Source organism: Macaca thibetana, chromosome 9 (assembly GCF_024542745.1).
Source record: "Macaca thibetana thibetana isolate TM-01 chromosome 9, ASM2454274v1, whole genome shotgun sequence".
Taxonomy (NCBI): domain Eukaryota; kingdom Metazoa; phylum Chordata; class Mammalia; order Primates; family Cercopithecidae; genus Macaca; species Macaca thibetana.
In genome coordinates this window covers 22,620,530-22,646,005 of record NC_065586.1, presented here as the reverse complement: position 1 = coordinate 22,646,005, position 25,476 = coordinate 22,620,530, and the positions used below count along the sequence as shown (strand labels likewise).

The 25,476-nt window shown below is 37.5% G+C and overlaps 1 protein-coding gene and 1 non-coding gene across 2 annotated transcripts in view; both read right to left on the bottom strand.

Annotated features, from left to right (window-relative positions):
- Positions 1–25,476, bottom strand: part of MSRB2 (methionine sulfoxide reductase B2) — a 456,570-nt gene that overhangs the window by 331,561 nt on the left and 99,533 nt on the right. The gene's annotated exons all lie outside the window — the stretch shown is intronic.
- LOC126963426 (U6 spliceosomal RNA) lies at positions 6,818–6,924 on the bottom strand. Its single transcript, XR_007729065.1, has one exon. It is a non-coding gene; the product is annotated as a U6 spliceosomal RNA (small nuclear RNA).

Sequence of the window (25,476 nt, the reverse complement as noted above, 5' to 3'; positions counted from 1 at the left end):
CATCCTGGCTAACACAGTGAAACCCCATCTCTACTAAAAATATAAAAAATTAGCCAAGCATGGTGGTGAGCACCTGTAGTCCCAGCTACTTGGGAGGCTGAGGCAGGAGAATGGCATGAACCTGGGAAGCGGAGCTTGCAGTGAGCCGAGATTGTGCCACTGCACACTCCAGCCTGAGTGGCAGAGCAAGACTCCATCTCAAAAAAAAAAAAAAAGAAAAGAAAATTATTGCTGTGAACTCATGAATTCTAAAATATGTACATGTTCACATGTATATGTATTTGTGTATATGCATATATGTCTGTAGGTGTATAAGTTTGTAGGTAAGAAGTATAAATATCCTTTGACTTTTTGGATCACTCATCTGAAAGGTGCAAGAAGCAAAGATTCCCCAGTAGCAATGAGCATGCCTCACATCCAGAGCTTGCTCTCTGATACCTTTTTCCATTAAAAGGAACCAAGACACAACATAGAAACGGTTGAATTCAGGGCTGGGGCAGGTAGCTACTAGAAAAGCTTGGATGATCTCTTTACACCAGATATTAAGGAAGTGCTCAAAATGATGGAGGAATGTCATATATCACAAGAACACAGGAGCCAGCTCGGATGAGCTTCACTAGTCAAATCCAGGGCAATTTGAACACCAAAATCTTGAAGTACAGTAGTGAATTATAAGTCTAAAAAAATAGTTTTCCATGAGTCCATAGCGATGATAAATACATCAGTAGCTAGAGATTAGGGATGGTTCCTGCTGAAAGTAGGATACTAAGTGTCAAATGGTAAATGAGGAGGGAGTGCTACCATTGGAAAATAACCATTTCCCTATCATCGTAGTAAAGACCCATTCTGCAGGAATCAGCAAAGACTGAACCCTAATGTAAACCATGGACTTTGGGTAACAATGATGCATCCATGTAAGTTCATCAGTTGTGACGAGTGTACCACTCTGGTGAGAGATGTTGATAATGGGGGAGGCTGTGCATGTGGGGAGCAGGAGGTACACAGAAAAGCTCTACATTCTGCTCAGTTTTGCTGTGAACTTGGAACTGATGTAAAAAAAAAAACACCTATATTTTAAATGGCCCTGCATATATTGAGCTATCAGCTGTAAGCGGTCTTTCTCACTATCTTTGGTTTTCAGACTAGGATGTAGCTCAATATTATCTCCTATGTACTTCTTTTCCTCCACATACATCAAACTTTTTGAAACCGGCTTGAAATCTTTTATCTATTGAGAACATGTTTGTGCATTTCCTTTTCTAAGGTTAATTATTCCCTCAGTTCTAGCTTTTTTCCTTTTTTATTAATTAATAAACTTTATTTTTATTTTTGGGTTCACAGCAAAATTTGAGCAGAGAGTACAGGGAGTTCCCATATCCACCCCACTAATTGTGTTCCAAGTGTCATTTAAACTCTGTTTAACTTTTCTGCTGTTCATCGGTTGCTTTTATTAGGACATTTTCTTTTAGCCTCTCTTCCATTTTACTAATCACACTTTCCTGGACTCCTCTTGTTAATTTCTTATAATCCTCATGTCAGTTCTAAATATAAAAGAAGAATGGCTTTTATAAGGAAAAGATAGAAAAGCAGCTTTACAACATCTGAGTAGAAAAACTATTGTTTTAATGCAATAAAATTCTAAATACAAAGTAAAAAGAATAACTTGATCATGATAAAGAATGTGAAACGCTACTACTCATCAAAATATGTCATTAAAGAAGGAATTGAGAAACCCACAAACTAAGACCTGTTTGCATTATATATGTCCCATAAAGCACAGAAAGCCAGAATATAAAACAAATTCCTACCACTTAAAAAGAAAAACTCTGAAAACCCATTAGAAAAGTGGGTGAAAAACTTGAATAGACACTACACAAAAAAGAATATCCAAATGATCAATAGAAATATAAAAAGATGTTTAACTTCTTCATCTTCAGGAAAATGCTAATTTAAATCATGATGAGATACCATTCTACACACACCAGTTCAGCTAAAATGAAAAAGAGCAATATCAAGTCCTGGCAAGTCCATGGGGCAACCAGATCATTCATGTACACGTGGTGGAGTTTAAATGAAATCACACTGAGAAACTGTGTGGCAGCATCTACTGAAGCTATATATGTAGCTACCCTGTTCCCCTTCACACAAACATCTATAGCAGATAGGTTCTCAAATGTTCTTAGTCCCAGGAGTCATAGGAGCTCTGTGGAGGAAACTACCCAAATGTCCATCAACAAGAAAATGGATAAACACCATGGTATCTGCACCCAGTGGAACACTAGACAGCAACAGAAATACCCAAACCAGAACCCTCACAACAATGAGGAAACTCACAGGCCTAATGGCAAGCTATACCCCAGGGAGTCCATATTCATGATTCCATTTACATAAAATATAAAATGAATTTTACAATTCATTTTATAAAATTGTCAAAATGAATGAATCTGTGGTGCTATTAAACAGTGGGTGCTCTCTTGAGAACTGGATGGCAGCAAAAAGTACTTCTGATATGTGGCTGACATTCTGTGTGTTGATTTCAGTGCTAGGCACATGGGTGTGTTCAGTTTGTGAAAGTTCTTGGAGATGAACATATATAATTTTTTGCATTTTCTGTATGTATGTGTAACTTTAGTAACAACTTGGGGAAAAAGAATGAAGTAAAAATATACAATCTGACATTCAAAATTCAGCAAAAATTATCAGTAAGCATATACGATGATAAGAAAAATATGCTGTGATATTTTTGCTAAAAATTCATATTTCATTAACCAGCCATCATGGCGGATGCCTGTAATCCCAGCTACTCGTGAGGCTGGAGCAGGAGAATTGCTTGAACCTGGGAGGTGGAGGTTGCAGTAAGCTGAGATTGTGCCACTTCACTCCAGCCTGGGCAACGGAGTGAGACTCCATTTAAAAAAAAACCAAAAACTATATTCGGTGTGTATTTTGTATGTGTCTAGAAAACCTCAAATGGCTGCATACAAAAAATAATTTAAAATTGGAAGGAAATAATGAAGAGGTAAAAGACAAGTTAAAAATATGATTTTTGCATTTTACTTTGCCTACTTGTAAGTATTTTACAGACTGTGTATTCATATACATGAAAATGAGTGAACAAAATGTGGCAAAAAAAAAAATCTATGCACTGTACTAACAAAAGCATATCTCAAGTGAGTAAAACCAGATACCTCATGAAATTGTTAAGCTGATTTCCAAAATCGTCACTCCTCAGGTTGCTATTAAATATTCTGAATGATTTTTAATATTATTTGATTTTCATATTTAAATGTAACTTAAATGATATTTTAAAAATAAAACATGAAGATTTATTTTTAAAAAAACAAATTAACATCACCAATGAGGGGCACATGGGTATTATGTGCCTGCAATTGTGAAGGCAGAAACTCACGTAGTATTCTGGCCAAGAATGCACAACCTAAACGCAACCATGAAGAAACTTCAGACAAGCAAAAAATGGATGTTTTAGTTAAAAGTTGTTGGAGGGCCAGACTCCATTTTTCAAACATGTCAACATCATTTTGGAAAGAAAAATAAAGAAAAAGTTCCAGATTAAAGGAGACTAAGGAGACATGACACTTAAATTCAATCCCTGAACAGAGGCTAGATCCTGTACATGAGAGAAGAAAATGCTAAAACATTTCATTGGGTCAATCAGTAAAATTGGAATACCAGTGGCAGATTAGATAAAAGTATTGTGTCAATATTAAGTTTACTAATCAGATAACATAGAAAAAAATGAATAAATTCATAGACATATACAACCTACAAGACTATGAAGAAACAGAAAATGTGAGTAGATCAACAACATGTAAGGAGATTGAATCAGTGGTTAAGTTTCCCATCAAAGAAAAGCACTGCTGAATTCTACCAAATATTTAAAGAACTCATAGCAATCCTTAAGCTCTTCCAAAAAAAATTAAAGAGGAGGGAAACATTGATGAAAGAAATTAAAGACACAAATAAATGGAAAAGCATCTCATGTTCATGGACTGGAAGAATTGAAATTCATAAGATGTCCATATCCAAAGTGATCTACGGGTTCCCTGTAATCCCTATCAAAATTCCAATAACATTTTTCACAAAAATAGGAAAAAAAAATCTTAAAATGTTACGTATCACAAAAAATATCAATTAGCCAAAGCATTTTGAGCAAAAAGAACAAAGCAGGAGGCATCACAGTAACTGATTTGAGAATATACTACAAAGCTATAGTAATAAAAACAGCATGGTAGTGGTATAAAAACAGACATATAATCTAATGGGACAGAATAAAATCCCAGAAATAAATCCATGCATTTATAGTCTATGTACTTTAAAAAAAAATACTAAGGACTTACAATGGGGAAAAGATAGTCTTTCTAATAAATGATGCTGGGAAAACTGGATATCCACATGCAGAAGATTGAAATTAGACCCTCATCTCATATCATATGCAAAAGTCAACTCAAAATGGATTAAAGACTTAAATATAAAACCTACAATTGTAAAACTAGAAGAATACATAGGGGAATAGTTTTATGACATTGGTCTAGGCAATAATTATTTTCATATGACCACAAACACATAGGCAGCAAAAGTAGACAAATGGGACTGCATTAAACTAAAAACCTCTGCATAGCAAAGAAAACAACTAGCAGAGTGAAGAGAAACCTACAGAATGGGAGAATATATTTGCAAATCATAATCAGCCTCCAAAATATGTGAGAAACTCAAATAACTCAAAAGTAAAAAGACAAATAACCTGAATTTAAAAATTAGCAAATGACCTGAATAGACATTTCTCAAGAGAAGACATACAAATAACTAATTAGGTATGTGAAAAAGAAATGCTCAGCCACGGCATGGGGCTCCTGCCTGTAATCCCAGCACTTTGTGAGGCCGAGGCAGGTGGATTGCCTAAGATCAGGAATTTGAGACTGGGCTGGTCAACATGGTGAAACCCTGTCTCTACTAAAAATACAAAAATTAACCAGGCGTGGTGGTGGGCACCTGTGACCCTGGCTACTTGGGAGGCTGAGGCAGGAGAATCGCTTGAGCCCAGGAGGCGGCGGTTGCAGTGAGCCAAGATTGCACCACTGCACTCCAGCCTGGGCGACAGAGTGAGACTCTGTCTCAAAGAAAAAAAAAAAAAAGCTCAACATCTCTAATCATCAGGGAAATGCAAATTGAAACCCCAATGAGATATTACCTCACACCTGTTAGGATGGCTATTACCTGAAAGATAAAAGATAACAAGCATTGGCAAGAATGTAGAAGAGAGGGAAGACTTGCACACTGTTGGCAGGACTATAAATTAGTACATCAATTGTGGAAAATAGTATAAACATTCCTCAGAAAACTAAAAATAGAACTGTCATATGACCCGGCAATCCCACTTCTGGGTATGTATCCAAAGAAAATGAAATGAGTGTATTGAAGAGATATCTGCAGTCTTATGTTCACTGCAGCATTATTCACAATAGCCAAGATATGGAATCAATCCAAGCGTTCAGAAAATGTGGTGTATATGCACGACAGAATACCATTCAGCCTTTAAAAACACAGACATCTTGTCATTTGTGACAACATGGATGAACGTGGAGGACGTTATCTTAAGTGAACTAAACCAGGCACAGAAAGACAAACTGATGACCTCATTTATGTCTAGAATATTTTTTAAAAGTCAAACTCATAGAAGCAAAGAGTTAAATGATAGTTACCAGAGACCGTGGGTGTGGTAATTGGGAAGATGTTAGTCAAAAGAAACAAAATTTCAGCTAAACAGGAGGAATGAGTTCAAGAAATCTATTGAACATCAAGACCATAGCTTAAAACAATGTATTGTATACTTGAAAATTGTTAAGAGATTTTAAGTATTCTCACCACAAAAAAGTATGTGAGGTAATGCATATGCAAAATGACTTTATTTAGCCATTCCACAAAGTATATACACATATCAAAACATTATGTTGTACACCATAATATATGTATAATTTTTACTTGTCAATTAAAAAAAGAAAAAGTGGTTGGGCGCGGTGGCTCACGCCTGTAATCCCAACATTTTGGGAGGCCGAGGTGGGCAGATTATATGAGGTAGGGAGTTCGAGACCAGCCTGATCAACGTGGAGAAACCCTGCCTCTACTAAAACTGCAAAATTAGTCTGGGATGGTGGTGCATGCCTGTAATCCCAACTACTTGAGAGGCTGAGGCAGGAGAATTGCTTAAACCTGGGAGGTTGCAGTGAGCCAAGATTGCACCATCACACTCCAGCCTGGGCAACAAGAACAAAACTTCCTCTCAAAAAAAAAAAAGAAAAGAAAAGAAAAAGTAGCTAAATGTACTGTATTTGTTAAGTGTACTGTGGTTATAAAGGAGAATCCCTATTTTTAGGAAATATGCTGAGTATTTTCCCCTAAAATGGTTCATAAATATATATACATATATATAAATATATATACATATATCTAGTTTATACACAAATACATATGCAGAGATAGATGATGTATTCTTAATGTATATATAAAAAGAGACTGAGAATAGTGAAGCAAATGGGGTAAAATGTTAACAATGTGTGAATCTGAGTAAACTCTTGCAAATTTTTTATGTTTGAAATAATTTTCCAAACAAAAGTTTAAAAATTGAAGTTTAAAAATCCTAAAAGTTATCTTTCACTCCCATCTCCTTTTCCAAGGAGTAAGCCAATATTAACAGTTTTATATGTGTATTTCTAGATCCATGTCTATGTTTTTTTTTGTGGTAAAATATATATAACATAAAATCTACTATTTTTAAGTGCACAGTTTAGTGCATTAAATACAAAATCTGGAGCTCTTCTTGAATTTGTGTGTCATCCTTGTTCAGGGGCCAAGTCAATTTTGTCTGTATTATTCCAATTTTAGTATATGTGCTGCTGAAGCAAGTACTCCATGCATTTTTAAACATACATGTTCCAATATTATAAATGTAACCATATTGTACCAAAAAAGAAAATGAAAAAGAAAGATGTTCCTAGTAAAATGAGAACAACTATGTCATCACCAGCAGAACTGCAGAAATGTTAAAGGAATCTCTTCAGTCAGAAAGAAAATAACTGATGAAAATCTTAATTCACACAATGTAATAAAGAACACTGGAAATGGCAAATATAAAAACATTTTTTTCCTACTTAATCTCTTTAAAAGATATTTGACTATTTAAAGCAAACATAACAAAGTCTGTGGGGTTCATTATCTACATAGAAGTAAAATATATTACAACTATGACACAGGACAGGAGGAGCAGAATGAAAGTATGCTGTTGTAAGTTTCTTACATGTCATGTGCAATGATACAATGTTTTCTGAAAGTAGACTGTGATTAGTTAAATATTGTAAACCCTAGAGCATCCACTAAAAAGAAACCATACAAAAGAAGTATTGCTAGTAAGCCGATAGTGGAGAGAAAGTAGAATCTAAAAAGTATTTGATTAACACAAATGAATAAAGGAACAAAGGAAAAAGAACACATAAAATAGATGGGACAAAGGGAAAACAAATATCAATATGGTAAATTAAAACCCAACTATATCAATAATTCTATTGAATGTAAATGGTGTAGACATTCCATCAAAAGACTGTCAGATTGGATGAAAAAGCAAGACCTAACTATATGTATATTGTCAATAAGAAACTGACTTTAAATATAAAGACATGGACAGGTTAAAAAAAGAATAACAAAACATTCCCGAAAATGTTACAAAAAAGTAAAAGAATGTCATGCAAACATTAAGCAAAAGTAAGAGAACTGGCTATATTAATATTACACAAAGTAGATTTCGTATTAGGGGATCGTAATGGGAAACGGATCAGAAAACACAACAATGCTCACAGAGCTTCAAAATATATGAAGCAAAAACTGATAGTAAAAGAAGAAATAGACACAAGTACAGTTATAAACTTCAACACTCCTCTCTCAATAATTGTTAAAATATGTGGGGAGAAAACCAGTAAGGATGCATGAAACTTGAATAACACTACTAACTACTTAAATTCATTGGCATTTATAAAACACTCACCCAACAACTGCAGAATAAACATTCTTTTCAAGTGTACATGGAGAATTTATCAAGATAGACCATATTGTGTCCATAAAACAAGTCTCAATACAATTTAAAGGATTAATTTCTAAAATATATTCTCTGACACCAATAAAAAAAATCTCAAGTGAAATAAGAAAATATTTTGAACGGCATGAAAATGAAAGCGTATTCCCACACAAATAAAAAGTTTGGGAATCATTTAAAGCAGTGCTAAAAAGGAAATTTATAACTTTTTTTTTTTTTTTTTGAGACGGAGTCTCACTCTGTCACCCTGGCTGGAGTGCAGTGACACAATCTTGGCTCACTGCAACCTCCACCTCCCGGATTCAAGCAATTCTCCTGTCTCAGCCTCCTGAGTACCTGGGACTACAGGCATGCGCCACCACACCCGGCTAATTTTTGTGTTTTCAGTACAGACAGGTTTTCACCACATTGGCCAGGCTGCTTTTGAACTCCTGATCTCAGGTGATCCAACCGCCTTGACCTCCCAAAGTGCTGGGATTACAGACATGAGCCACCACACTCGGCCGGAAATTTATAACTTTAAATACTTACGTTGGAAAGTAGAAAACTTTATAACTAAATGTCTACGTTTCCACCTTAAGAAAATAGAAAAGAACAATTTAACCCAAAGTAAGTGGAAGGGAAGAAATAACCAGAAATCAATAGAATAATAAATGGACAAACAGTAGAGAAAATCAATGAAAACAAAAGCCAGTCTTTTAGAACACAGCTGGTAAATCTTTAGCCAACTTAAACAAGAAAAATAGATAAAGAACACACAATTACAAGTACCCAGAATGAACAATTTCTATGCCCTACTAAAAGGATAATAAAGAAATGTTATTAATAAATTTAAAACAATAAATTCATCAAATTCAATAAAAATACATTCCTTGAAAGATCAGAACAACTAAAACTCACTCAAAGAGAAATAATTTAAATATCCCTATTTATATTAAAGAAAGTGAAGTTGTAGTCATAAACCTTTCTACAAAGAAAACCCATAGATTCAGAGGCTTGACTGATGAATTCTACCAAATGTTTAAGAAAGGAATAAAACCAATCCTGCACAAAAGCAAAGAAAGAAGACTTTCCAGTTCATTTTATGTGGCTAGTTTTACCCTGATAACACTAGAAAAAGAAATTTAAAAGGTAGAAAACTACAGACCAACATTTCTTATGAACACAGACACAAAAATCCTTAACATAATTTCAGTAAATCAAATCCAGCTACATATAATAAAATAATACATCATGAACAAATGGGGTTTATGCTAGAAATGGAATATTGAGTCAACATGCAAAAATCAATAAATATAATTCATCATACTAGCAGACTAAAAAGGAGAAACCATATGATTCATATGGTTTCATCTTAAAAGGTGCAGAAAAACATTTGACAAATTTCAACACCCATTCATAATCTAAAACAAACAAAAAAAGCCTTAGCAAGCTAGAAATAGGAGAAAACTTTCTCAATGTGATAAAGGAAATCCACCAAAAACCTACAGCAAATGCCATAATTTAAAACAGAATTATTTTATCCTAAGATTGGGAAGAAGGCAAGCTGTTCCCTCTTGTCACTTCTATTCAATGCGAGTTTCCAGTTAATGTTATAAGGCAAGAAACCAAAATAAAAGTCCTATCTTTTAGAGACACAACAAAAAAAGAGAATTTCAGACCAATATCCCTGATGAAAATCAGTGCAAAAATCCTCAATAAAATACTGGCAAACCGAATCCAGCAGCACATCAAAAGCTTATCCACCATGATCAAGTGGGCTTCATCCCTGGGATGCAAGGTTGGTTCAACATATGCAAATCAATAAATATAATCCAGGATATAAACAGAACCAAAGATAAAAACCATATGATTATCTCAATAGATGCAGCAAAGGCCTTTGACAAAATTCAACAGCCCTTCATGCTAAAAACTCTCAATAAATTCTGTGTTGATGGAACATATCTCAAAATAATAAGAGCTATTTATGACAAACCCACAGCCAATATCATACTGAATGGGCAAAAACCGGAAGCATTCCCTTTGAAAACTGGCACAAGACAGGGATGCCCTCTCTTACCACTCCAATTCACACAGTGTTGGAAGTTCTGGCCAGGGCAATCAGGCAGGAGAAAGAAATAAAGGGTATTCAGTGAGGAAAAGAGGAAGTCAAATTGTCCCTGTTTCCAGATGACATGATTATATATTTAGAAAACCCCATTGTCTCAGCCCAAAATCTCCTTAAGCTGATAAGCAACTTCAGCAAAGTCTCAGGATACAAAATCAATGTGCAAAAATCACAAGCATTCTTATACACCAATAACAGACAAACAGACAGCCAAATCATGAGTGAACTCCCATTCACAATTGCTTCAAAGAGAATAAAATACCTAGGAATCCAACTTACAAGGGATGTGAAGGACCTCTTCAAGGAGAACTACAAACCACTGCTCAATGAAATAAAAGAGGACACAGACAAATGGAAGAACATTCCATACTCATGGATAGGAAGAATCAATATCGTGAAAATGGCCATACTGCCCAAGGTAATTTATAGATTCAATGCCATCACCATTAAGCTACCAATAACTTTCTTCACAGAATTGGAAAAAAACTACTTTAAAGTTCATATGGAACCAAAAAAGAGCTCGCATTGCCAAGACAATCCAAGCCAAAAGAGCAAAGCTGGAGGCATCACGCTATCTGACTTCAAACTATACTGCAAGGCTACAGTAACCAAAACAGCATGGTACTGGTACCAAAACAAAGATATAGAAAAATGGAAGAGAACAGAGCCCTCAGAAATAATACCACACATCTACAACCATCTGATCTTTGACAAATCTGACAAAAACAAGCAATGGGGAAAGGATTCCCTATTTAATAAATGGTGCTGGGAAAACTGACTAGTTATACGTAGAAATCTGAAACTGGATCACTTCCTTACACCTTATACAAAAAATTAATTCGAGATGGATTAGAGACTTAAATGTTAGACCTAAAACCATAAAAACCCTAGAAGAAAACATAGGCAGTACCATTCAGGACATAGGCATGGGCAAGGACTTCATGTCTAAAACACAAAAAGCAATGGCAACAAAAGCCAAAATTGACAAATGGGATCTAATTAAACTAAAGCGCTTCTGCACAGCTAAAGAAACTACCGTCAGAGTGAACAGGCAACCTACAGAATGGGAGAAAATTTTTGCAATCTACTCATCTGACAAAGGCCTAATATCCAGAACCTACAAAGAACTCAAATTTACAAGAAAAAAACAAACAACCCCATCAAAAAGTGGGCAAAGGATATGAACAGACACTTCTCAAAAGAAGACATTCATACAGCCAACAGACACATGAAAAAATGCTCATCATCACTCGCCATCAGAGAAATGCAAATCAAAACCGCAATGAGATACCATCTCACACCAGTTAGAATGGCAATCATTAAAAAGTCAGGAAACGATAGGTGCTGGAGAGGATGTGAAGAAATAGGAACACTTTTACACTGTTGGTGGGACTGTAAACTAGTTCAACCATTGTGGAAGACAGTATGGTTATTCCTCAAGGATCTAGAACTAGAAATACCATTTGACCCAGCCATCCCATTACTGGGTATATACCCAAAGGATTATAAATCATGCTGCTGTAAAGACACATGCACACGTATGTTTATTGCGGCACTATTCACAATAGCAAAAACTTGGAACCAACCCAAATGCCCATCAGCGACAGACTGGATTGAGAAAGTGTGGCACATATACACTATGGACTACTATGCAGCCATAAAAAAGGATGAGTTCAGCTGGGCATGGTGGCTCACACTTGTAATCCCAGCACTTTGGGAGGCCCAGGAGGGCAGATCACAAGGTCAGGAGATTGAGGCCATCCTGGCTAACACAGTGAAACCCCATCTCTACTAAAAATACAAAAATTAGCAAGGCGTGGTGGTGGGTGCCTATAGTCCCAGCTACTCATGAGGCTGAGGCAGGAGAATTGTGCGAACCCAGGAGGCAGAGCTTGCAGTGAGCCGAGATTGTGCCACTGGACTCTAGCCTGGGCAACAGAGCAAGACTCCGTCTCAAAAAAAAAAAAAAAAAAAAATAAGGACAAGTTCATGTCCTTTGTAGGGACATGGATGCATCATTCTCAGCAAACTATCGCAAGAACAGAAAACCAAACATCGCATGTTCTCACTCATAGGTGAGAATTGAACAATGAGAACACTTGGACACAGGAAGGGGAACATCACACACTGGGGCCTGTTGTGGGGTGTGGGGAGGGGGACGGGATAGCATTAGGAGATATACCTAATGTAAATGAAGAGTTAATGGGTGCAGCACACCAACATGGCACATGTATACATATGTAACAAACCTGCACGTTGTACACATGTACCCTAGAACTTAAAGTACAATAATAAATAAATAAATAAATAATCCTATCTTTGGAAATATACATGTAAAACTGTCATTATGCACCGGCAACATGGCTGTTGATACAGAAAATCCTAAGGAACCTACCAAAAAGTAACCACAGCTAACTAAGAAGCAAATTTAAACAAGGTCACAGGATACAAGGTCAACACACACAAATCAATTATATTTCCATATGGTAGCAACCAACAATTGGAAATTTACATTTTAACAATGTGTTTAAAATGGCATCACAAAATATGATTTATTTAGGAATAAGCATAACAAAATAATGATGGTATATATAGTAACCAAATCAGCCTTTCCTTTTCCGCAGTTTTCAGTTATCTATAGTCAACTGCAATCCAAAAATATGAAGATATTTTGAAAGAGAGACCACATTCATACAACTTTTATTACAGTTTATTGTTATAATTCTTCTTTTATTATTAGTTACTGTTACTCTCTTACTATGCCAAATTTATAAATTCAACTTTATCATAGGTAAGTAGATATTAAACAAAAATAGGATATACAGGGGTCAGCACTCTCCATAGTTTGAGGCATAGCTGGAGTTACTAGAACGTGTCCTCCGCAGATAAGGGTAGGCAACTGCACAGAGAAAAGTCCAAGACTTTGCTGAGATAAATTAAATAATATCTCAATAAATAGTGAGACATACATGTTCATAGTTCAGTTGATTTGGTATTAAGATGCCAATCCTCCCTAAATTGTGAGTCAGTGCTATCCCAGTCAAAGTCAAGCTGAATTTTTTACATAGAAATTTATGTAGAATTGCAGGCGGGGCGTGGTTGCTCATGCCTATAATCCTAGCACTTTGGGAGGCGGAGGCAGGCAGATCACCTGAGGTCAGGAGTTCGAGACCAGCCTGGCCAACATGGTGAAACCCCTAAAAATACAAAAATTAACCAGGTGTAGTGGCGTGCTCCTGTAACCCCAGCTACTCAGAAGACAGGCAGGAGAATCGCTTGAACCCGGGAGGCAAAGGTTGCAGTGAGCTGAGATAGCACCACTGCACTCCAGCCTGGGTGATGGAGCGAGACTCTGTCTCAGAAAAAAAAAAGAAAAAAAGAAAAAAATACATTTATGTAGAAATGCAGAATCCTAGAATAAGCAAAACAATTTTTAAAAAAAAAACAATCACTGGTCAATTTCAAGGCTTACTGTAAAGCTAAAATAAGACAGTGGGATGTTAGCATAAGCATAGACATATAGATCCATGAAACTGAGAGTTCAAAAATAGGCCCACACATAAATGGTCAATTGGTTCTCAGTTTTTAATAAAAGTACTAAGGTATCAAAAGGGAAACAGTGATTCTTTCTTTCTTTCTCTTTCTTTCCTCTTTCTTTCTTTTTCTTTCTTCTTTCGTTCTCTCTCTCTCTTTCTTTTTTTTTAAACAGGGTCTTGCTCTATTACCTAGGCTAGAGTTCAGTGGCATGATCACAGCTCCCTGTAGCCTCAACCCCTTGGACTCACAGGTATGTGCTGCCATGCCCAGCTAATGTTTTAATCTTTTGTAAGGGTTCTCCCTATGTTGCCCAGGCTGGTCTCCAACTCCTGGCCTCAAGTGATCCACCTTAGCTTCCCAAAGTGCTGGGATTACAGACATGAGCCACCGTGCCCAAAAATGCCCTCAATCTTTGACACAAAATGTATTCTAGAAAAATTGACACAAAATGTATTCTAGACCTAAATGGAAAATCTAAAACCATAAAACTTCAGCAAAACAGGAGGGAAAACCTTTGTGATTGGGGCAAAGATTTCTTAGATGGGACAAAAAGTGTACAAACCATGCATTAAAAAATTAGCACATTGGAGATCTCATCAAAATGTAAAACTTCTACTCTTCCACCTTATTTTGTTGTTGTTGTTGTTGTTGTTTTCGAGACAGAGTCTCACTCTGTCACCCAGGCTGTCATAGGGTGTCGCGATCTCGGCTCACTGCAACCTCCACCTCCCAGGTTCAAGCAACTCTCCTGCCTCAGCCTCCTGAGTAGCTGGGATTACAGGCATCCACCACCACGCCTGGCTAATTTTTGTATTTTTTTTTTATTAGAGATGGGAGTTCACCATGTTGGCCAGGCTGGTCTTGAACTTCTGACCTCAAGGGATCAGCCCACCTCGGCCTCCCAAAGCTCTGGAATTACAGGCGTGAGCCACTGCACCCAGTCTCTTCCACTGTATGTTAAGTGAAATAAGCCAGGCACAGAAACGCAAATACTATATTATCTCACTTATATGTGGAATCTAAAAAGTTACCATAGAAGTAGAGAGTAGTACAGTAAGCAGTTACCAAAGGATGGGGAGGGGTCGAGGAGAGGAGAGATGGGGAGAAGTTGGTTTAGGGATACTAAGGTACAGTTGGATAGAAGGAATAAATTCTGGTGGTCTATTGCGCAGCACAGTGACTCCAGTTAACAATAATGTATTTTATATTTCAAAATAACTAGAAGAGAGGTTTTTGAATGTTCTCATCACAATGAAATGATAACTGTTTAAGGTGATAGATATGCTGATTACCCTGATTTGATCATTACACAATGTATACATGTATCAAAATACCACACCATACCCCACAAATATGTATAATTATTATGTGTACACAATACCCTATAAATATGTACAATTATTATGTATCAATCACAAATGTTAAAAAAATTTCTGTTCCTCAAAATCATCCGGGTGTGGTGGCTCACACCAGTATTCCTAGCACTTTGGGAGGCCGAGGTAGGCTGATCACCTGAGGTCAGGATTTCGAGACCAGCTTGACCAGGATGGCAAAACCCCATCTCCATCAAAGATACAAAAATTAGCCGGGTATGTTGGCGCATGCTACATGTAATCCCAGCTACTCAGAAGGCTGAGGCGTGAGAATCGCTTGAACCTGGGAGACAGAGGTTACAGCGAGCTGAGATTAGGCTACAGCGCTCCAGTCTGAGCAACAGAGAGAGACTCTGTCTAAAAAAAAAAAAAATACAGTTAAGAAAGTCAAAAGGCAAAACACAGATTAGAAAAAAAACTTGCAAAATATATATCTAAATAAAGGACTTATATCCAGAATTTGTAAAGAATATCAAGCTTCAATAATGAGGCACATTACTTGATTTTTTTAATTGGTAAAAGACTTGAATAGACATTTCCCCAAAGAAGATATACTAATGGCAAGAAAAGCACATCTAAAAAATACTCAACATTATTAATCAGTAGGGAAATGCAAATAAGGACACAATGGGCTACCGCTACACACCCTCTACAATGGCTAAAATTGTTTGAATTGGCAATATCAAATGTTGACAAGATTGTGAAGCACCTGGGACTCTCATACACTGCTAATAGGAATGCAAAATGGTCCAGCCACTTTGGAAAAGTGTGGCAGTTTCTTATGAAGTGAAATATGTATTTACCATATCATTCTGCAATTCTATTCCTAGATATTAACCCAAGAGAAACGAAAATGTATGTTCACTTGAAGACATAAATGTTCATAACAGCTTTCTTCATAATAATCCCAAACTGGAAGCCCATCAAAGGTCATCAGCAAGTGTATGGAAAAGCAAATTGTAGCACACCAGCTGGCAATATAAAGTAACAAACTGATACATGCAACAACATACCACAATACACCACAATACATTATATTTTGCTTGTTATTGTTTTTACTTCCCCTCCCACCACACTTCTACCACTGTAAACTCCTTGAAATCAGGAATCATTTCCTCTTTTCCATCATATTTCCAGTGCCTAGCACAGGACATGATACATAGTAGGGGCCCAGTAAATATTTGTTGCCCATGAAGTTCTTATTTATGCCAGGTCTGCCTGTATAGTCTCAGGCAATGGGTTCTTTTCTCATGCACTCTGTCTTGGGGAAGACAACTAATTCATTTTCCTATAAAAGTACACTAACTCGGGCTGGGCGCAGTGGCTCTCAGCTGTAATCCCAGCACTTTGGGAGGCCGAGGCAGGTGGATCACCTGAGGTCAGGAGTTTGAGACCAGCCAGACCAACATGGTGAAACCTATCTCTACTAAAAATACAAAAATTAGCCAGGCATAGCAGCAGACGCCTGTAATCCTAGCTACTCGGGAGGCTGAGTCAGAAGAATCACTTGGACCGGGAGGCAGAGGTTGCAGTGAGCCAAGACGGTACCATTAACTCCAGCCTGGGCGACAGAGTGAGACTCTGTCTCAAAAAAAAAAAAAAAAAAAAAAAAAAGTACACTAACTCCTTGTTTGATTACATTAACGTGTGTGTGTGTGTGTGTGTGTGTGTGTGTGTAAATTAAAGCTCCAGAAGTGAACTCTTTTTTGTGGCACATTTCAGGGACTTCCAGCCTTCTGATTTCGGGATGACTGCTTGGCAGAGTGTGCAGGGATGGTAATCAAAGCCCCTGGACTCCCACTTCCTCCTCCTTTCCTCTTGATCCACAAGAGGTTTGAGCCAAGGTTCTCTTGGCCTTCCTTTTTAGGCTCAGGCTCTGTGCCAGCTCCAGCCCAGTCCCAGGGCTCAAATTATTTGCTCCTTTGCCCAAGCTTTGGGAGCCAACTTGCAATTTGGATTTTACAATATGTTCTTACTCTTTCGAGTGTGGTTGGACTCATCGATATTCATGAGCTTGCAAAGAAGAGGTTCTAGTCCCCAGGGAGGCTGGGTGGTGGTAGAAGGACCCTTTCCTCAGTCTCACTATGGCACCGGCCAGGCTACCATCTGCACAGAGAATAGCTGTACAGATGCTTCTTGAAGAAATCCTTAGGCTTCTTCCAGATGGGACACCTTGAGTTTGGGTATTTTGGCCTCCAGAAATGAGTACTCAGAAGTCCATGTCACCGTAGAAGATACAATTTTTTATCTCTTGGGGACTCTGATGTGTTTTTCATTCAGTTTTTTAAAATGTGTTCCCAGGTCCCACATCCCACAGCAGCTAAGAAGATATGCCAGGGCAGAGAGCAGTGTCCTCAGTGACAGAGGTTGTTGCAGTTCAGCGGGCCGGCAGCCAAGGAGATTGCTTTTTTGTGGGGGGTGGAATAGATTACTATTTCTGCTTGTGTGGGATTTTATTTCTGGTTAGGTCATGAACTTCTGATGCACACATGTCTTTGCTTCTTTTAATTCAACTAATTCATTTTCCAATAGTATGCTAACTCCTTGTTTGATGACATTAACATGTGTGTGTGTGTGCACGTGTGAGTGTGTGTGTGTGTGTGTAAAAGCTCCAGAAGTGAGCCCTTTTGGTGGCACATTTCAGGGGCTTCCAGCATATGAGGGCCTCCTTCTAGCTACAGTAAGATTATAATGCTAGAATGATTCTTCACATTTTAGTACACACTGTGCTAGGCACTGCGTTAGATGTTTTGCAAGATTTATCTGCTTTAATCCTTACAACACCCATGTGTGGTAGACTAGTATAGACCCACTTCACAGACAAAGAAACTGAGGTTTATCAAGACAAATCAATTTGCCCAAAGTCACCTCCAGGAATGATGGAGCTGGCTTTCAACCTCAACGACCTGATGCCAGAACCATTCCTTTTTTCTCTATGTTTTGAGATTGATGATTCAGCTCTCGGAATAAGACTATCCAACAGAGAGGAAGGACAGCAGCCACCTCTAATTCCATGTTATTGGCTGCAGATGAGCCACACACTGCTCTAAGGTAAGGGTCAAAGTGTCTGGACTCTGACTTAGGGTATTGGTTAATTTTTTGCAGAAGTTACTGCTTTCTTTCTCAAACATCCTCTAACCTAGACCCACAGGAACTTGACAAAGGTTTCCATGATATGAAGTGCCTGTGTGGTTTTCTAGGAGCCTGTGAAGAACTGCAGCTCTGGTGGGAGGACAGCCCTCTGCCCTTCTGAAAAAGCACTGGCAAGAGCTATTCCTTCCTTGATTCATCAAATATGGTTAAGCAGCTGGGCATGGTGCCTCACACTTGTAATCCCAGCTACTCGGGAGGCTGAGACAGGAGGATCACTTAAGGCCAGGAGTTGGAGACCAGCCTGGGCAACATAGCAAGACCTTATCTCCAAAGAAAAAGTATGATTAAATACCTCTTTCTGGGTGTGAGAAAGACAGCAACAGATCCTACTTTCGTATATCTTACAGTCTGGAAGAGAAGACAGACAATTAAATTAACAAATACTAGAGGGAACCATAAGAGTAATGCCAGGGGAACTGCTGGGTGCAAAAGGAGTGTAGCACCCTAGGAGGATGCTTCTGCTAAAGAGATGTAACAGACAACAGGGTAGGGGCAATGGAGAGCCATCTCCAGTACACAGGGGCAAACCCTAGGGTCTGCCCCAGCCATGAAAAGAAGCAGAGTAAGACCACTGGGGGCTGAGGAGGGCATTCTCTGGAGCTGTCTCAGGACATTTTAAATCACCATCAAAGACATTGTGTGAGCTCTCTTGGATACTGCAAGAGAAAAAGGCATCCGGGCGTTGCAGGATGCTGGTACTTCTGGCTGGTAGGCACCCAGAGCCCAACATTTTAAATTCTCATTGTGCTTGTCAACCACACTGCTAACTGGCTTTGATCTGTAGAAGCTTGATTACATCTAGCCATTGCTAAAAGAAGTTTCTTTTTCTAAATATAATTTTTTTCATATATGGGAACTGCTATCCTCCTAGGGAGAGTAATTCCTTTTCCAAGGTTGATTTTTCTTTTTTTTTCTTTTTCTTTCTTTTTTTTTTTTTTTTTTTTTTTTGGACAGAATCTCGCTTTGTCACCCAGACTGGAATGCAGTGGCACCATCTCAGCTCATTGCAACCTCCGCCTTCCTGGTTCAAGTAATTCTCATGCCTCAGCCTCCTGAGAAGCTAGGATTACAGGCATGCACCACCACACCCAGCTAATTTTTGTATTTTTAGTTGAGACGGGGTTTCACCATGTTAGTCAGGCTGGTCTCAAACTCCTGACCTCAAGTGATCCACCTGCCTTGGCCTCCCAAAGTGCTGAGATTATAGGCGTGAACCGCCAGGCCTGGCTCCAAATTTGATTTTTCTGAGAAGTAAATTCTCACCGACTTTGAAAGACTAGCTGGAAGTGACTTGACAAGCCAGAGACTGCTGCAATAATTAAAGACCTCAGGGTTCTCCAGCTTTTCATCAAGTACCCCAACAACAGACGAGAGTAAAGCTCTAGAAAGTTTGGAATATCGCTACAAGCTCTCAGACATTTCTTTGAATTTCTTATTTTATTTAAAAATATTATGTAAATTTTGTGTTGATTGTGTAATATATCAGAGATTACTTTAAAGGAAAACAGTACATTGCCATAAAATCTCTGAGTAGTTAATGCTCCCATAAAATGAGCAGGCTGCATGCCCCAGGGTGAGAAAACCCTTTTCACCCTGTCATTATAATTTGCACTTTTTAACAGTAAAAACCATCACTAAGTATACGAAATGCAGAGGAAAATTTGAAAATATTCCACAATGCTTAACATTTTTTTCTTCTGGGAAAATGATCCCAAATCTAAATTAAAAACCTGGGGTTCATCCTAAATCTCTTTGAATTTCTGTTTTTGTTTCCCTCCTCCCACCCCCAACAATTAGATGTATTTCAGTGTAATTTAGACAAAGTGCAAAGAAAAACAATATCCTTCTAAATCAAGACAGAATTCTTTACAGAATTATCTGAAAGTCAAAATACTTAAAGTTTAAAATAGGTGATTAAGGTTCTGGAGATTTAACTTCTATTTTCAACTCCCCTGTTGACTTTAGGAAAGCATCCATACTTTTAGAAAAGCATGTATTCTGTAGTTTTTCTGACCAGTAGTTAGAAGAATAATCCTGACTTGTATGAAAATAGCAATAAAAATAACAGAAGTTAGAATAATTTTTAACTTTTATTCTAAGTTAAACATTATTCTAATTCTAAAAATTCCAATTCTTTAAACATACATCAGTGACTACTCCGTATGCCATTCTTGACTGTACTTTAAACATACATCAGTGACTACTCCGTATGCCATTCTTGACCATGTTTTTCTAAGTGTATTTGAGAAGTTTGATAAGCACCTGATGTGGTTTCTCTCTGTGTCCCTACCCAAATCTCACATTGAATTGTAAATCCAGTGTTGGAGGAGGGGCGTGGTGGGAGTTGATGGAATCATGGTGCAGACTTTCCTCTTGTTGTTCTAGTGATAGATTTTCATGAGGTCTGGTTGCTTAAAAGTGTGTGGCACCTCCTCCTTCTTTTTCTCTCTCTCTCTCCCCGCTTCCCCCCTGCTGGCCATGTGAAGATATGCCTGCTTCCCCTTTGCATTCTGCCATGATTATAAGTTTCCTGAGCCATGGCCTCCCCAGCCATGCCTCCTGTACAGCCTGCAGAACTGTGAGTCGACCTCTTTTCTTTATAAATTAGAAGGCTCTTTTCTTTACAAATTACCCAGTCTCAGGTAGTTCTTTATAGCAGTGTGAGACAGGACTAATATAGCACAATTCTGATAGGACAGGACTTCCTATTCTCCTGGGAACAGATGAAAAATGTAAGGGAAAGGGATGAGCAGTCCTGCCCAAGGTGACTTTGTAGCCACTGAACTGGCCAACATATGACTATTAATGTCTCTGATGTCCACTCATGGCAGACAACAGCACATCCAAAAAGTCAGCAAAAAGTTTGGCTGACAATTTCGAACATATGATCAAAGACTCCCTGAATTTCATCCTTTTAATTATTGCTCTAGAAGACTGACAAAATAAAAGGAAGGCTCGGTGCGATGGCTCATGCCTGTAATCCCAACTCTTTGGGAGGCCAAAGCGGGTGGATCCGTTGAGCCCAGGAGTTCGAGGCCAGCCTGGCTAACATGGAGAAACCCTGTCTCTACTAAAAATACAAAAATTCACTGGGCCTGGGGGCACATGCCTGTAATCCTAGCTACTTGGGACTGAGGCATGAGGATCACTTGAACCCGGGAAGCAGAGGTTGCAGTGAGCTGAGATTGTGCCAATGCACTCCTCAAATCTATAACTTATTTTTCTTCAATCACAATGCAGAAATTGGTATCAACAAATGAACTTTAAATAGAGGGTATTTGGTCATGTGCTATTAAAATAGATAAATATTATATTTTTAAAACAGCGCAAGAGCTAAAATAAGCCATGTAATGTAAATAAATGAATTCATTAGGAATATGAATAAATTCAACCTTCAAATCAAATTGTTTGCATAGTAAAATTGTCTTTTTTGTAAACACAACAAAAGAACTGTTAAATATTTAGTTATAGGTACTAAGAATTATTTTTATAGCCATATTCCTTTAAGTAAATTTGTTAACTTTAACTGTCTTAAATTTAGGAATCATTCAAAAGATTTCTTAGACAGTATTGAAGAAAATAAAACCCTATTACTCATGCAAAAAGTGTTCCCTCTTGCCTTCGTAAAAATAGTATAAAATATTACATAAATTATTATAGTACCCTGAAAGGTTATTATATTTCATTGATAAATATCATAGATAGAAATGGTACAGGAAACAAGCTAGATATACAAACTGACATTTTATTGTGCACATAAGATTCTCATTAGTCAGGTGTTAGATGTGTTTATATCATACAACATACCTATTGACATTTTCCTTAATCTCATTTATTTATTTATTGCCTTCATAATAACCCTGGTGCCCTGAAAGTAGAGTCTCACAAATTTAATCTTTTACTATTGGATTGCATTTTCATATTTACTGGGCTATTTAGTAAAAAGACCAGGGGAAATCTTTGTGCCAGATTGTCACATGAAATTAAATCTATGTCCTTAAAAATGAAATGGGGCACTCAGCACATGGCTATGCTCGTACAGAATTAGATCTAGCATTGTTTCTCGTTTTCCATGTTGCTAAGAACTATTTCTTGCTGTCTGGAAAATTCCTGTCTGAAATTATCTATGCATTATTTCATTCAAATTGCAAGATGGAATAATCTTTTACATTTCGCTTCTAGAACTTCTATGTAAATAGGCCCATTAGCCTAAAGACAGAACACTAGCTTATATATGTAGTAAGAGACACAAATAGAAAAAGCACTATATTTCTGTTTAGCCGTCTACTGTTGATGCTAATCGTCAAGTATAATCTTTTGCCTGATTTAAATTGTTAATGCTTGAAAATCTATTTCCTGAAATTGGCTCCTTGTCATGAATATCAAGGCATGTGAATTTCAAATAACCTGAAGGAAGCAGGATCATTTTAATTACCCAGCAGTTATAATAGGATTTTTTCATATATGTGTGTTTTTATGTCACGATTATTAATACTAACATAAAATAATGTTAATAACAATGAGGACATGAATTTCTTGAGTGCTTCTATGTGCCAGGTATTGTGCTCAGTAATTTACATGACTTATCTCCTTTAATCCTCACAAAACTCTGAAGTAAAAACTGCTATCCCCATTTTACAGATGAAACTGAGGCTTCACGACATTAAGTAACTTGCCCAATGTTGTACAGCCAGCAAGTAGTCAAACACGAATTTGGAGGGAGACATTTTGACTTCAGATCTCATGCTTTTAAACTAGTATTCTACCTCAGGAAGAATTTAAGGTAGCTTTAGAAGACACCTACAGTATATCAAAAGAACATTGATTAGGAGCACATGAGAAAAAGAACAAAGAATAGGAATATAAATGGCACCAGAATTAGCCCAGTACATGAAATTTACAGTACTTGCTTAGGCTGAACTACAAATGTACTCTAAGTTTTCTAACCGTCTTCGCAAAGACCAAATAGAATATGGTGCCTACATTACAAAATCAAACCATTTGTCAACGGAAACACATCTATTATTTATATTAAGACTGTGAAGACAGTCTTCTAAGCATCCTCATAAACCGAATACTATGCAAGGTAATGAAGCCCCATTTTCAACAATATCCTTATGGTAAATATGATGACGAATTTCACTGGGCTATTTCTTACTGATCTGCTTAATTCAGTTAAATCACACCAAATAGCTTAATTCAGTTAAGTCACACCAAAGCACAATTCAGTTAAAGCAATTCTTCAGGAGGCCACTGCGACATATCCAGATATATACAAGGGCTGTAAGCAAGAATGACAGCATTAATGAAGCCAAGCAAACTGCTCTGAAAATAGAAAGCTAAACCACAATAATAACAATAATGATAATAATAAATTTACTATGTAGTTTTCCGTCATAAAGACAATGACAGATCTTTGTCTTTTTATCTTAGTAATAGATCTTTCGAAATTCTTGGTGTGATTGTTGACCAAATTCACCCTGTAATTTCACATTTACTTGTTTTGTTTATATAATTTGTACTCATTTCTCAAATATGCTTTTTGATTTTTTCTCCCCTTAAAAAAAAATTCCCTTTTATGATCGGCATCCGTAACGCCTCTATAAATTTTTCTCTCACTCTGCTCACCTAACAGAATCAATCAAGTCTTATGCTGTATTTCCATAGCACTTTGGAAAGAGTAATAAAAGCTAGAACGGATTGAGCATTTACTATGCACCAGGAACTTCCCTTTAATTTTTACAACTCAGTAAAGAAGATACTAGTACTATCCCCATTTTACAATTGAAGGAATTGAGGCATTGAAGGTGAAATAATTTGCCCAAAGTCACACAGAGAGTAAGCAGCAGATTCAGCTTTCAAAGCCAAGGCAGTCTGGCTCCAGAGCCTCCACAGGTAGCTGGTGCACCATCCTGCCTGTAATATATACCACCAGTTATCACTTGGCACATGGTACTTAGTGTTTCTGTTTTTACTTCTCTTCCTTCTTCTAGTTGCCCATTCTAGCTTTCTCCATTTCTTCATATCCTAATCATTCCTCTACCAGTTTGGATCTGGCCTCTGATTCCCCCACTCCTTTGAAACTATGTCCAGAAAATATTTGCAAACTATGCATCCAACAAAGGTCTAATATCCAGAAGCTATAAGGTACTTAAACAAATCAACAGGGAAAAAAAAAAAAAACTCATTAAAAAGTGGGCAAAGGACATGAAGAATTACTTCTGAAAAAGAAGACATGTAAGGGGCCAACAAGCATATGAAAAATGCTCATTATCACTAATAACCAGAGAAATGCAAATCAAAATCACAGCGAAATACCATCTCACACCAGTCAGAATGGCTATTATAAAAAGTCAAAAAATAACATGTTGGTAAGGCTGTGAAGAAAAGGGAAAGCTCATACACTGTTGGTGGATTGTAAGTTAGTTCAACCACTCTGGAAAGAAGTTTGGAGATTTCTCAAAAAACTAAAAATAGAATTATCATTCAATCCATTAATCCCATTACTGGGTATATATCCAAAAGAAAATAAATCATTCTACCAAAAAGATACATGCACTCGTATGTTCGTTGCATCACTATTCACAATAGCAAAGACATGGAATCAAACTGGGTCCCCATTAATGGTGGAATGTATTTTTTAAAATGTACATATACCCCATGGAATACTACACAGCCGTAAAAAAGAATGAAATCATGTCCTTTGCAGCAACATGGATGGAGCTGGAGGCCATTATCCTAAGTGAATTCATGTGGAAACTGAAAACCAAATACCATGTGTTCTTACTTGTAAGTGGGAGCTGGCTGGGCAAGGTGGCTCACACTGCAATCTCAGCACCTTGGGAGGCCACGGCGAAGAGAATTGTTTGAGGCCAGGAGTTTGAGACTAGCTTGAGCAACACAGCAAGACAAACCTCCCTCCTCCCCGCAAAAAAAAAAAAAAAAAAAAAAAAAATTATCCAGGCATGGTGTTGAACGCCTGTGATCCCAGCTACTTGGGAGGCTAAGGCAGGAGGATTGCTTGTGCTCAGGAGGTTGCATTGAGCTATGATGGAGCCATCTTGCTCTAATCTGGGTGGCACAGTAAGATCCCGTCTCTAAAAGATAAAATAAAGCAAGTACGTGGGAGCTAAAGACTGGGTACAAAAGGACATAAAGATGGGAATGGTAGACATTGGAGACTCCAAAAGGGTAGCAGAACGGGT